The sequence below is a fragment of the Pristiophorus japonicus genome, chromosome 8, assembly GCF_044704955.1.
Source record: "Pristiophorus japonicus isolate sPriJap1 chromosome 8, sPriJap1.hap1, whole genome shotgun sequence".
Classification (NCBI taxonomy): Eukaryota; Metazoa; Chordata; class Chondrichthyes; family Pristiophoridae; genus Pristiophorus; species Pristiophorus japonicus.
Window position 1 is genome coordinate 93,268,482 of NC_091984.1, and position 14,161 is coordinate 93,282,642.

The window sequence follows — 14,161 nt, forward strand, 5'->3', positions numbered from 1 at the left end:
ACATAAACTCAATCATTTACATTCTTCCTTACAATACACTCCCACTGTTGCTATGCCTTTCAGAAAGATCACCTACAGCCCCCATGTTACATCCCTCTAACCTCCTAACAATTCCTCACGAAGCACATGCAACATCTAAACAGATTGAACGGAAGCCACTAGAACATTCACACAATTTCACCTATTGTATTATGGTAGGCATATGTGCCACAACAGCAGAGAAACCTTTTCTGAACCCTTCCTATTTTTCTTTTTGCAGTCTAAGCACTCCCACAACAGAAGGGAGCAACTGCGAACAGACGGAGGGCCACCCCAATTATTGCCACTGAATGATGTCAAGGAACGGGTGTCGGCCCTCGACCAGCTCATCAGTTGCTGGGGGCGATGCTGAGGGATGTAAATGGATAGAGCGACTGAAGAGACTGCATTGAGACATACCATGAAGTGGCGGTGGGCATGCAAGTGAACATGTGCAATGCCACCTTCCTCCTATCACCCTGCCCCCTTCCCTGCTGCTAGCCACACGTCTGTTGTTTTCTGCTTGCAGATGATCAGCCACAAGCGCAGCATCCTTCAAGAGTGACCTCTACATCTGGCCATGGGGGAGACAATGAGGGAAGGGAAGAGAGTCTTCTGCCAGAGCCACAGAGCCCACTAGTAGTCCCGTCTGGACTAACTACATCTGGGGACGAGGCAGATTTCCCGGGGTTTGAGGAGTCGGTGGCTCCTGGCCCCTATTGTGTCCAGCAACGAAGTGTGAGAGGGGAATCTCGCAGGCCAGCTCTCCGGAGGGTGAGTCAGCAAAGTCGGTCTGCCCAACGACAGGCAGCCATGGAACTGGACTTGGTGGAAATGTCCAGGGAAACCACAGGAATGCACCGTGAGCTTATGGATACACTGGGACGGATCCCAGAGAGCATCGACAAGCTTACTGTGATTGTTGCGGAGGCAGCGTCACAGGTTGTCAGTGTGACTCGGGAGTCCAGTGAGGCTGATGGCCTCAAGCAGCGATAGTGGCATTCCAGAGAGTATGTATGGCGCGTGCCCTTGATCACATCGCAGATCCGGAGGCATCGCAGGCACAAGCTCAGCTTCAGCTTGGTCAATTGCAGTCGATGGCTGCTACCATACTTTCTGCATTCCCTACTGTCCAACAAGGAAGGGATGGTGCTGAAGCAGTCCAGCAAGTTGTGGAGACGCATCGTGCTCCGGATGTTGAGGGCCAACCCGTCGGAGAGTCAGTGGCTCCCAGGAAATGGAAGGTGCTGTCCTTCCTCAGGATTACAGCATCCTGGCTCCCACCTCTGACTCGCCAACCATGCACCATACACATTTGACACCCCAGCCACCAGTGACTGCTCCCGCCAATGATGAGGTGCAGCAGTCTGTAACCAGGCCTTCCAGGCCAAGCGCTGGTCCAGGGCGACATCAGATGCCGTCTGCATTGTCTGGCCCCCCAGCTTTGCTGTACGCACTGAGGCCTCATTGAGGAGGAGCAGCAGGTGTGGGAGGAGTTTGAAGGGAAAGGGGGGGAAGTGTGGACATGAGTCATAAAGTCCTGGCACAAGTTGGTGCTCATGGCTATATGTAGCATTGTAAAAATTGTACATAGTTATGTGATAACTTGAATTGTCTTGCTGCAGGAAGCAGTTTGGTGTTTCTTTGCATTTTGTTTACTGCATGAAGCAGTTTTGTGTTTATTTACATCTTGTTAAGTCCAGGAAGCAGTTTTCTGTTTATTCACTCTTACTTTACCCATTGTATAATTTGGGGTTTTTGAGGGCCTGGGGTGCGGGGCGGGGGGACTTTGTTAATTATTCATGTGTATAAAAATGTTTGTTTGACCTTTGCCTTTGTGTCTCATTGCAGTGTAGATTAGCCGGCATGGTGGCATAGAGTAGCGAGTCATCTCTGCAACTTCACCATCCCCATTCAAGCAAACCAGTTAATGATGAGCTACTGATGAAAGCCTCCCCTGTGGTTGTGGTCTCACCACAATGGGTTCCTCACCAGGCTCCTCTTCCTCGTCCACCTCCTCCTCCTGAGGTGGTCCTGCAATCCTCACTGGCAATACCTGGCCCCTCGTGATGGCTAAATTGTGCAGCATACAGCACATGAATTCGGAGATCCGTTGAGGGGAGTATTGAAGACTGCCTCCTTTCGGTTTCTGAGGAACTCTGCATTGTGTAATGGTGCTTGCAAGGCAATGTGTGTAAAGTCAATGGCACCTTGAACCTTGGGGAAGCCTGCAAATCATCCAAACCCTAGAGCCCTCTCATTCTGGCTGTCCCTACTTATTGAGAACTTTATGAAGTCCATTCTGCATGCGTACAGTGTCCTTGTAACCTGGCGAATGCAGCAATGTGCAGCGTGGTGAGAGATGCTGCCTATGTCTCCTGCTGCTGCCTCGAAGGAGCCGGAGGCATAGAAGGCCATCGCCACAGTCACCTTAACATCGACGGGCAGCGCAGTCCTGTTGGCACTGGTAGACTGTAGGTCTGCCTGTAGGAGCTGGCATATCTCTGTCAGCACTTCTTTTTGGACACGCAGCCTTCTAACGCACTGCGCCTCAGAGATCTGGAGGTATGAGCAATGTTCCCTGTAAACTCGTGGGGGATAAGGCTTCCTCCCCATACATCTGCGAGCTCTTCGAATCTGTGGTCCAACATGGCCAAGAACCGTTCTTCCAGCTTGAAGCCGCCTGCCAATAGCAACCAGCATAATATGCTGGCGAACTAGTACTGCCCCCATTGAAATCTCTCACTGACCATGTGTCATGACATATTAAAGTGCCATTTGCAAGTCGCAGACTCACACTGCGTTCTGCGTGCAACCGTAGCAGTCACTGACAACTGTGATATAAGATCCTCCATCCTCCGTTTAAATATGCCATCAGCATCATCACAAGATCCTAGCAATGGCAATAAGTTGAATGACCAGTTAATATGTATTTTGGTGGTGTTGGCTGAGGAAATAATGTTTGTCATGGCACCAAGAGAATTCCCTGCTCCTCTTTGAAAACTGCGATAGGATCCTTAGTGTCCACTTGAGTTACCAAGGCAGGCAGAGGGGGACTTGGTTTAACTACTCATCCAAAAGACAGAGGGGCCGAAATTGTCCTCTGCCCCAAATGGGGCGCACTTACCGTTTTGTAAGTGTTCTGTCCGCCCCAAAACATGGGGCGGATAATCTGGGGAAATTCAGGACTTTTTTTCACCCCGGTTGGAGTGGTGTTGCATGTCGTCAGTGGGCGGAAGTGCGGGCGGGTCGGAGTGGCCATCGCTCCAAGTCATCAGCGCCGCGGTGATGATGTCAGCGCGACGCAGACATTCTGTGTCACGTTGACATGTCACAACGTCCCTCCACTTCAGTTAAAGGGGAGGGCCACTGTGAACTCTGCAGCCACGTTAGTGGCAAACACTGGGCCACCAGGGAGGGTTTCGGCTGGGCCAGCGGCCTGGCACCCAAGAGGGGTTGCTGGCTGCCTGTTGGCAGCCCAGCCAAACCCGTGGGCATAATTGTTGGCCCAACCTGGCAGTCGGCCGACAATAAAAAATAACATAAAGTTGCTGGCAGTGCGACCTCCCCTTTAAGGGTGGATGCACCGCCCAGACACAGACAGCTCCCTGCTGGGGAAAGCTGTCAGTGGCACCGACTGGTGGCGGCGCCGCTCCCGCAGGGCAATTCCGTGCGTGGGTCAGAAAGGGTGTCGCCGCAGGTCGGTAAGGGATCAGCACATGCCTGAAGCAGTGGGAAAACGGGTGGTGTGGTAACACGTTCCCGCCGTTTCCGGCCCACGGGCAATTTCGGTCGGGGCGGACCCATCCGTCTGACCCCGGTTGGTAAGGTCTCTCCACGCCATTCCTACCTCTTAAAGGCGGGAATGGAGCTTATGGAGGGGGACAATTTTGGCCTCAGCGTCTCGAATAATGCAGCACTCCCTCAGTACTGCACTGAAGTGTCAGCCCAGAATGTGCACTTAAATCCTGGAATGGGATTTGAACCTGCAACTCTATGACTTAGCGGTAACTTGCTACTAACTGATCCAAGCTGACACAGTAATAAAACACATTGGGTTACCTTACAGTAAAAATCTTTCTTCTTGCCGCACTTTGTAACTTCCCACGGTCTCTTGCGTTGTAAAAGAGCCTTGCACCATTACCCTGTCCCAGGCTACTTTCACCGTAGAGGCTGTGAGGTAAAAAGGGATTTGTGATACTTGGAGTAGGAGGGGAAGGGGAAGTGGCAGCAAAATGTATTGGCATATAGAACAAAGGATGTTTATGCAAAGGAGACACTTACCCAAGCCACCTGAAGAGTCACTCAGAAAGAATGCTGGCGATGATGATGATTTTCAACCGGGCGAGGGAACATTTTTCAATAATGATTTGTTAATGGTTATGAAATAACAACTTTCACAGCTCACTGTTATATTTTCAATAATCCTCCCATAAATATTTTTTCCTGATGTAAATTTCTCCCTTTTTATGATATCCATTATCATTAATATCTGTATTAGTCAGGTTTCTCGTATTCATATTAATCAGCATAGAAATGAAATTCATGAGAATTAAGCTTAGCCTGTCAAATATAATTTTGTTTTAAAGCACCAGTCTGTCACAGCATGAACACATTTTAAGGCTTTTATAGAGAAACATGACCTTTTTTAGTCACTGAAGCAAAAACTGGGTTGCATTACTTAAAAGCAAGGTGAAATATAGAGAAATGAAGAAGGGATGTCAGTGTGATTTATGAAAAGGTTTAATTGTAATCACTTGATTGCTTTATAAATGAGAGCTGTATTTGACCGTAAGGGACCAGGAACTGCTTTTAATTCTCATTCTATTCCCATTCATGGATTTAATGAAACAATTGCCTACAGATTTTAAATCTCTCTGTCTTGCTTTGTAGTTCCATAAAACATTGGTTTAATATGGTGACTGAAATGGAGAGCTGGTGTAATTTATACTTAAAAAGTTGTTGAATGGCCGGCATCATTTGGGGGGAGGGGAAAAGGGAGGCGGGAGGGTGGGGGAACCATTAACAAGAGAAGTCGGAGAAGTAGTTTGAACAGAGCAGCCTCAGACAGTGCCTTGAGGGCAGTGCAAAAACAAAACCAAGGCGCCTAGTATTGGGACAATTAATCTGCTGGAGGCACATGGCATGAATTTTTCGACCTTCTTGGTTTGCAAAGAGTAGGGCCTATTTAGGTTTCATAATATTTGCAGAAATTGGAGGAAAAAAGTGTTTATGAAAGGCCATTAGTCAGAGATCTTTCTTTCAGCTGTGCCAAATGCTGCCTGCCACAGTTTTGAGGCTGATCTGTGACAGCTGCACCAATACCGCGATCTACCGGTCGGTCGGCTCACAAAATCAGCAAAGGGTGTTTTTTTGATTATTTCAAAGAAAAAGAAAATACTCGGAGGGGGAGAAAGTCACACAAACCAGCAGTAGCTTATGACAAGTAAAATTAACCCCTTTCTTGATTGAACTACCTTTGTGATTGCTTCTAGTTATTTTTTTGCATACATATTTATTTTTCCTGAGGTGATTTTCTTTTTTATGTGAAGATTAGCTGATGCTGAATTGCAAAATACAAGAGTAACAAAAATATAAAGCTTCTCTGATGGTCTAGATGGCAAATGCATCGCCCACTGCAATATTAGAAGGTCCGAGTTTGATTTCCCATGTGCTGAGTTGGCTGATCTCTGCCAGGTTGAAGTGCTACAATTGGTCACAAGCTAGATACGTAAAGAAACTCAGTCAATGTTTCCATTTGTGATTGGTATCAAGTGACCTCCTCCTTCCTCTCCTGGCAGGTGCTCATTTGTTGACAGGATCCGGCCTCCCCTCCCCCACCCAAGATAGAACCAGCTCGCTGAGGCTCACTGTCAAGACCCACACACACGAAAAGTGGATGAGATACCAGGCGTCTGTTGTCTCTCCACATTCAGGAGAAGAGGGGAGTGAACTGCAGGCTATTCTATAGCACAAGCCACTGCACCAATCACCAGTAATCGAGGCATTATGAAAATAGCATTGGCACCAATGCTGGAGCAGTCACATGCTTCCCCATTTGTTTATGCATCAGGTGGAAAATACATCAATGCTGGCTTGCTGTTTTGCTTCAAAGCTTGATTCTTTCCAAGTGGACATTAACATTGCAACACAGATTTTACTTTAAAGATCATGCCATTGTTACCTCTAGATTTGACTATACCAAAGCACTTCTGGCTGGCCTCCCACATTCTGCCCTACTTAAACTAGAGGTGATCAAAAACTCGGCTGCCCATGTTCTAACTCGCACCAAGTCCCGCTCACCCATCACCCCTGTGCTCGCTGACCTGCATTAGCTTCTGGTTAAGACACGCCTCAATTTCAAAATTCTCAACGTTATTTTCAAATTCCTCCATGCCTCGCCCCTCCCTATCTCTGTAAACTCCTCCAGCCCCGCAACCCCCTGAGATGCCTGCACTCCTCTAATTCTGCCCCCTTGAGCATCCCTGATTATAATCGCTCAAGTATTGGTGGTCATGCCTTCTGTTGCCTAGGCCCTAAGCTCTGGAATTCCCTTCCTAAACCTCTCCACCTATCTACCTCTCTTTCCTCCTTCAAGATGCTCCTTAAAACATAGTTCTTTGAACAAGCTTTTGGTCACCTGCCCTAATTTTTCCTTATGCGGCGCGGTGTCAAATTTTTAATTTCATAATACCCCTGTGAAGCACCTTGTGACGTTTCACTACATTAAAGGCACTATATAAATACAATTTGTTGTTGTTGTTGTTAATCGTCAGTTCCGAGAAGTTTACCACCTTTTTCCTATATTCTCTGTCTATACATAGGGTTCCCAAGACTCCCGGTTTTGACAGGAATCTCCTGACATTGACGGTTCATATCCCGATTACTGCCACTGGCAACTCGGGAGAAAAGTTTCTTTGGAGGTGACCTACCTTTTGCTGCGCATTGTTTTATTTAGATGGAGAACGAGGCTGTCATTTTAAAATGGTGTAGCAACCAATTTTCTGCCACGCTGCGCCTGCTTGCTGCACTTTTGGAGATCCGTAAGCTTGCATTGGATTGGAGAGAGCTCGGCTCAAGTCGGAACTGCTGCCTGGGTGTGCCGAGTGCACATGGCTGGAGGAGTTCCCAGAAGTGGAAAGATGGAGAGGGAGTCGGTACTGGTGTGGAGGCGGAAGAATCTGTATTGAGAGAGTATTTTTGCAATGACCGGAACCAGGAGTGCCTGCAACTTCTTGACGGTAAAGAAAAACATCTCCCTGCAGCGACAGTACAATGCAGTGCAATTACTCTCTGCTTTTATCTGGTTGCATTAATATTTTGTGTGTTGGCAACCTACATGATTAAGATTGATTTTCTGGACACTGCTGCAACTGCAAGCAAGTTAAGGAACCTGAGAGAAAAATCTCTTAACCATCTCATTGATGTGACTGTGTGGTCACTGCTCTGGTGCTATGAGAAAGAAAAGAAAGACTTGGATTTATATAGCGCCTTTCACGACCATCAGATATCTCAAAGCACTTTACAGCTAATGAAGGGCTTTTGGAGTGTAGTCACTGTTGTAATGTAGGAAACACGGCAGCCAATTTGCACACAGCAAGTTCCCACAAACAGCAATGTGATAATGACCAGATCATCTGTTTTTGTTATGTTGATTGAGGGATTAATATTGGCCCAAGATATTGGGGATAACTTCCCTGCTCTTCTTCAAAATAGTGCCATGGGATCTTCTACATCCACCTGAGAAAGCAGACAGGGCAGACACGGTTTAACATCACGTCTGAAAGACAGCACCTTCGACAGTGCAGGGAGCCTCAGCACTGCACTGGAGTGTCAGCCTAGATTTTTGTGCTCAAGTCCCTGGAGTGGGACTTAAACCCACAACCTTCTGACAGTGGTGAGTGTGCTACTCACTGAGCCAATGCGTGCGACTAATGGTGATGCTACTGTAAAGTCAGTAATATGTCACTATTATAGAAACCAAGCCTAACCCTGGTTCGTGAGCAATAGCAGCGTTCTGCATTAATCCAGTTTTCAATGGAGGACTACAACAGTGATCCTTTACAACCTAATAACTCTGAAGCTATCGTTAAAAAAGTACAATTGTACTTACAATGACAACTTGAGTAAGGATAATCCCGAATGTAATAATTGGCTTTGCAAAATTAATGAATTCACAGCTGAATGTACCTTGTGTTATCAACCATTTTCCATTAAATATGGAGAAGGGCCATTGTCATGCGTACGGGACGTGCAAGACACAAAGATGCAGTGAAAAGTCGAGAATAAATACTTCATATTACATTTTTATTGACAACAATCAGGAAAATGATGTGACAGCACCAGAAATAGGAGAAGTTTGCCATGGTGTGATTCACCACTTAAGTTAATTAAGTCAAAACTATGGTAGTAAATTGCTTCCAAATTTTCTACCAGGTTAAGAAATTGCCAAATAAATGTCTTGTGGATGCACAATTGCAAGCAGCATCACTGAGAATGTTTTGGCTCCGAAATTGCAGGAGCTTTTAGTTAATGATTTTCAATTACCACATATTTTCTCAGTGAAATGGATGCCTCAAATAAGCGAAACAAGTTTTTCCCTGTAGTTGTTCGATTTTTTTTTCAGGATGGAAGGGATTAAACATGCCTTACTTGATTTTTACCATGACAACAATGAGACAAGTGATGCTATTGTTGCACATTTCGAACATTACCGCCTCAATATAAACTGCATTTCGTCCTATGTAGCTGATAATGCCTCTGTCAATTTTGTTAAACACAAGTCAATTTACCAGAAGCTGAAACTGTTGAATGACAAAATGATTCAGGTTGGATACAAGTGCCATATAATTCATAACTGTTAAAAACAACATGGTAGCTGTGAGTTTTGATGTGGAATGATTATTCTGTATGTGTATAACAAATTCTCTTTCTCTGCTAAAAAGGTAGAATCTCTCAGTTCATTTTTCAACTTTGTAGAAATTGAGTATAAAGAACCTCTGTGTCATGTGACAACAAGGTGGCTGTCCCTTCGGCCTGCGGGGGAGCAAGTCCTGCAAAGCTGGCCTGCATTAAAGGCACATTTTGTTTCAGAGAAGAATGTACAAAGATTACGTGGGAAGCATTTAATGAGGATGAGCAGGTGCCTCTTCCTCTTTGTTACATTTACTTCCTACGTTACCTTATGGTAATATTTCATGAAGCACTCACAAAGCTAGAATGCACCAATGCCACCTGCACAGAGCTACACTGTGTCATGGCAGGTCTTTGTTCTAAATTGCAGGGTAGGAAAGAGGACATGTTCTTTGGACAATCAGCTCAGACTATTTTACTCAATCTCTCTCTGTTAAGAGGAGAAAATTTAATGAGGAAGCAGATAAGAGACTGTCAAGATGCATTGCATACCTTGAGAAATGGTATGATTTCGAGACATCTGTTTTCAAACAAATGTCAATCCTCTCACTGGACAACGAAGTGAAATGGTCTGATATTGAGAAGCTGGCTAAAGGTCTTCATGTTGAGATTGATTTTGACAAGCTTTAGGATGACTACTACATTTTACGGCAAAGGGTTTTCAACTTAATGACTCAGCTTTGGAGCAAAGAAAAGAACTGGTTAAATGCAAGTCTTGTGAAAGCAGAGTTAAAGGTGCAGCTAAACTACATTATGTCTTGCGTTGACTTATGAATATGTCAAAAAGTCTCCAATGTTGCTGAAAGAAGCAAGAAGCCAATTTAAGTATAAGTTAAAGAAGAAAGGAACAGCGAACAAAGGCACTGAACTACAGGGGACCCAACCTTTATAAAGTGGGTAAAATAACATTTGCAAACTGCAGTAATTGTGTCATGTGACTGAATATCACATGACCAAAACTTCTAGGAATGCCTCCATCCAGAGTTGGCAACCCTATCTATATATAAGTCACCCAAAAAGGGTCATAGTGCAGCCCATATATGTACATTGGTGAATGTACATCTTTTCCTTACACTTATATATTGCATCTAACCCCTCATTTCAAACATCACAAGAAACAACAGCCACCCAAGAGAGTGGCATCCCTAGTACGCTCCTCCCAGCTACATCTCTCCTCATCCACAGTTAGCAACACAACCTGGCCCTGAATTGCATATCACTACTATACTACTGAAGACAACTATGTCAGCAGACTCATTAAGGCTGATTTTATGAGCTGGCGCTACCAGTGGGGAGTCTTGCTTGCTGGGAGCACATGTTGGAAATTCAGCATGTGATGCCGCAGGACGGAAAATCATGGGCAGTTCAAGCCTGAATTTCCGATATGCACTTCTAGCAGATGAGGCTCCCTGCCAGTAGCACAGACTTGTAAATTTGGGCCTGTTGTGTTAATGTATGCTGCTGTAAATGCCATGTAAGCCAAATGTACGATCGCACTGACATGTGAACCTGTGCAAAATCCTGAAAATATTTAAAGTAAGGAAAGAATAAGCCAGAAATACTTGCAGGGTTAGATCATTACATAATATTTCCAATAACGTCTATGGAAGAGTGTTGTTAAAAATAAAAGTGTTTTCTTTTCTCTTGTGGCTTTACTTCATTCCCCTGCGGGCTGCTCCCTTCATACTTCCTCCTCAGGCCGGGATAGTGGGGAGCAGTCTGGGCTGTGGACGTCGCCACGAACACCATCAATACCACTTTGTGTTCATCTAGCCGGGTGGCACAATTCAATCATGCTGAGTCGGACCATGCCAGCTGTTCTTCCTCCCTTCACTTCTAAGATCTTAGCGTCTTGTTTCTGTGTGTACGTCCTGTTCAGCAGCCTGGCTTTGAACTAACCCCAATGAAATAAACAATTCTGAGTGATGGACAGCCCTGGGACTCCGACTCTCAAGCATTGGATTCAGATTCAAGCGTTCAACTGCTCAGGCTATCAGAGTGCCTCAGGAAGGTGATTTAATGTTTTTTTTAAAATATTAACTCTTTAAAGATGCATTTTTAAGTGTGTTTTCAAAGTCAATTTAAAGACATAAATATTTTGTATCACATAGTGGAATTTTCGAAAGGCGCAATGCTCCGGACAGGAACGAGTTCCAGTAGGAGACAGTGTAGTGATCTTAAGTACCGATCAGGAAAACCCTACATTAACTTAAGGAAATCGGCGTTGAGTATATTTCTGAGTTTTTGGAGCGAGGGAAGAAGACAATGTAAAACACAAATTCATGATAGTTTTTGCAGAGGGAACTCGGAAAATAACTCAGAAAGTTCATTTTTCCCACAGAATGTTTTTGAGAATGGGCAACTTGCAATTCCATCCCACCACACCACTGAATCTCTGCTCACGGAGCTCCAGGCACGGGTCAGAGGAGTGCCAGCTGGCTGAAGGATTGCTCCCCTGCCCCCGGGCTCAGCTTGTAAAAAAGCCTGGGTGTTGGGGGGTGGGCGGCGGATAGAATCCAAGCGCCGAGCTGCTGTGTTTCTGTCCAGCCGAGGGAGCGATCCTGCCGGCAAGCACTCCGAACTATGCATCGGAGATGGCACAACACAGCAGCAAACATCGGCATTTCGGCACAGGCTATAAATAAAGTGCTATAAATCTCTGTACACCACATATCCATAGAGACAGCGTAATGTTGCGCATGTGCGCAGACCAGGGTATGGTCTGTTCTGCTAGGGCGTCACCCAGCAAAGGTGTGTGTGCTGTGCTTCAGTAAGTCTCACAATAACAAGAATAACAAAGTTAAGAAGAAGAATTATGGATGCACATTTTACTATGCTTCATGTAGTAAGGTTGGTTTACATCCATGGCACGTGGAAGCAACTGCTACAACGACGCTGTCATCGCACAAACCAGATAGCTCGGGCATTAATGGGGAGGAGGCCATATCTTGATCGAATCTACAGGGACAGGCACTCACACCTATACCTGAGTGAGGCAGACTGCATTTGCAGGCTGTGATTTAGAAAGGAGGTCATCACCGAGATCTGCCAGCTAGATTGTGGCAGGAGGACTGCGCTACCTCTGGAAGTGAAGGTCATTGCAGCACTTGCCTTCTATGCTTCTGCCTCATTTCAAGCAGCAACTGGGGACATGTGCTGCATCTTGCAGCATGCCACACATTGTTGCATTCGACAAGTGACTGCTGCACTGTATGCCAAAAGGGACCAGTTCATCAATTTCCCTACGACCATGCAGGCAATGCGAGACAGGGCTGTGGGGTTCTCCAGAATTGTTGGCTTCCCAAAGGTACAGAGTATGATCGACTGTACCCACGTTGCCTTGAGAGTACCTTTGGATGACACTGAGTGTAGTGTATGAAATGAGTGAATGAACTCCGTACTGTGAGCCAGTGACTAGGTGTAACCTGTTCGGTCTTTAAAGGCTTCCAGAAGTGAAGATACAAAGGTGAAGTTCAGGTTATATACCGGGCCCAGCACGAGTGTACATATGACCTTAGGACCTCCGACAGTAGTGCCCCCTGTTGATGGGCAGACCTTATGTACATACATTACATCATTCCCCCCAGTTCTTGGCACAAGTCAAGTTCATGGCACCGTAGGTGGCTCTGCTGCAAAGGAGGGCAGGAAAAAGAGTGGGAGCGCGATAGTGATAGGGGATTCGATGGTGAGGGGAATAGATAGGCGTTTCTGCGGACGCAACCGAGACTCCAGGATGGTATGTTGCCTCCCTGGTGCAAGGGTCAAGGATGTCTCGGAGCGGGTGCAGGACATTCTGAAATGGGAGGGAGAACAGCCAGTTGTCGTGGTGCACATTGGTACCAACGACATAGGTAAAAAAAGGGATGAGGTCCTACGAAAAGAATTTAAGGAGCTAGGAGCTAAATTAAAAAGTAGGACCTCAAAAGTAGTAATCTCGGGATTGCTACCAGTGCCACGTGCTAGTCAGAGTAGGAATCGCAGGATAGCGCAGATGAATACATGGCTTGAGCAGTGGTGCAGCAGGGAGGGATTCAAATTCTTGGGGCATTGGAACCGGTTCTGGGGGAGGTGGGACCAGTACAAACCGGACGGTCTGCACCTGGGCAGGTCCGGAACCAATGTCCTAGGGGGAGTGTTTGCTAGTGCTGTTGGGGAGGAGTTAAACTAATATTGCAGGGGGATGGGAACCTATACAGGGAGACAGAGGGAGACAAAAAGGAGGCAAAAGCAAAAGACAGAAAGGAGATGAGGAAAAGTGGAGGGCAGAGAAACCCAAGGCAAAGAACAAAAAGGGCCACTGTACAGCAAAATTCTAAAAGGACAAAGGGTGTTAAAAAAACAAGCCTGAAGGCTTTGTGTCTTAATGCAAGGAGTATCCGCAATAAGGTGGATGAATTAATTGTGCAAATAGATGTTAACAAATATGATGTGATTGGGATTACGGAGACGTGGCTCCAGGATGATCAGGGCTGGGAACTCAACATCCAGGGGTATTCAACATTCAGGAAGGATAGAATAAAAGGAAAAGGAGGTGGGGTAGCATTGCTGGTTAAAGAGGAGATTAATGCAATAGTTAGGAAAGACATTAGCTTGGATGATGTGGAATCTATATGGGTAGAGCTGCAGAACACTAAAGGGCAAAAATCGTTAGTGGGAGTTGTGTACAGACCTCCAAACAGTAGTAGTGATGTTGGGGAGGGCATCAAACAGGAAATTAGGAGTGCATGCAATAAAGGTGCAGCAGTTATAATGGGTGACTTTAATATGCACATAGATTGGGCTAGCCAAACTGGAAGCAATACGGTGGAGGAGGATTTCCTGGAATGCATAAGGGATGGTTTTCTAGACCAATATGTCGAGGAACCAACTAAGGGGGAGGCCATCTTAGACTGGGTGTTGTGTAATGAGAGAGGATTAATTAGCAATCTCATTGTGCGAGGCCCCTTGGGGAAGAGTGACCATAATATGGTGGAATTCTGCATTAGGATGGAGAATGAAACAGTTAATTCAGAGACCATGGTCCAGAACTTAAAGAAGGGTAACTTTGAAGGTATGAGGCATGAATTGGCTAAGATAGATTGGCTAATGATACTTAAGGGGTTGACTGTGGATGGGCAATGGCAGACATTTAGAGAACGCATGGATGAATTACAACAATTGTACATTCCTGTCTGGCGTAAAAATAAAAAAGGGAAGGTGGCTCAACCGTGGCTATCTAGGGAAATCAGGG

At 45.8% G+C, this 14,161-nt stretch overlaps 1 long non-coding RNA gene across 2 annotated transcripts in view; it reads left to right on the forward strand.

The window, feature by feature from the left end:
* Nucleotides 1–6,747, forward strand: part of LOC139268632 (uncharacterized) — a 103,962-nt gene extending 97,215 nt beyond the window's left edge. For both annotated transcript variants that reach the window (XR_011594074.1, XR_011594075.1), the window contains one exon: nucleotides 5,820–6,747. This is a non-coding gene — a long non-coding RNA (uncharacterized lncRNA). The remainder of the gene's footprint in view (nucleotides 1–5,819) is intronic.
* Nucleotides 6,748–14,161: the final 7,414 nt, after the last annotated feature.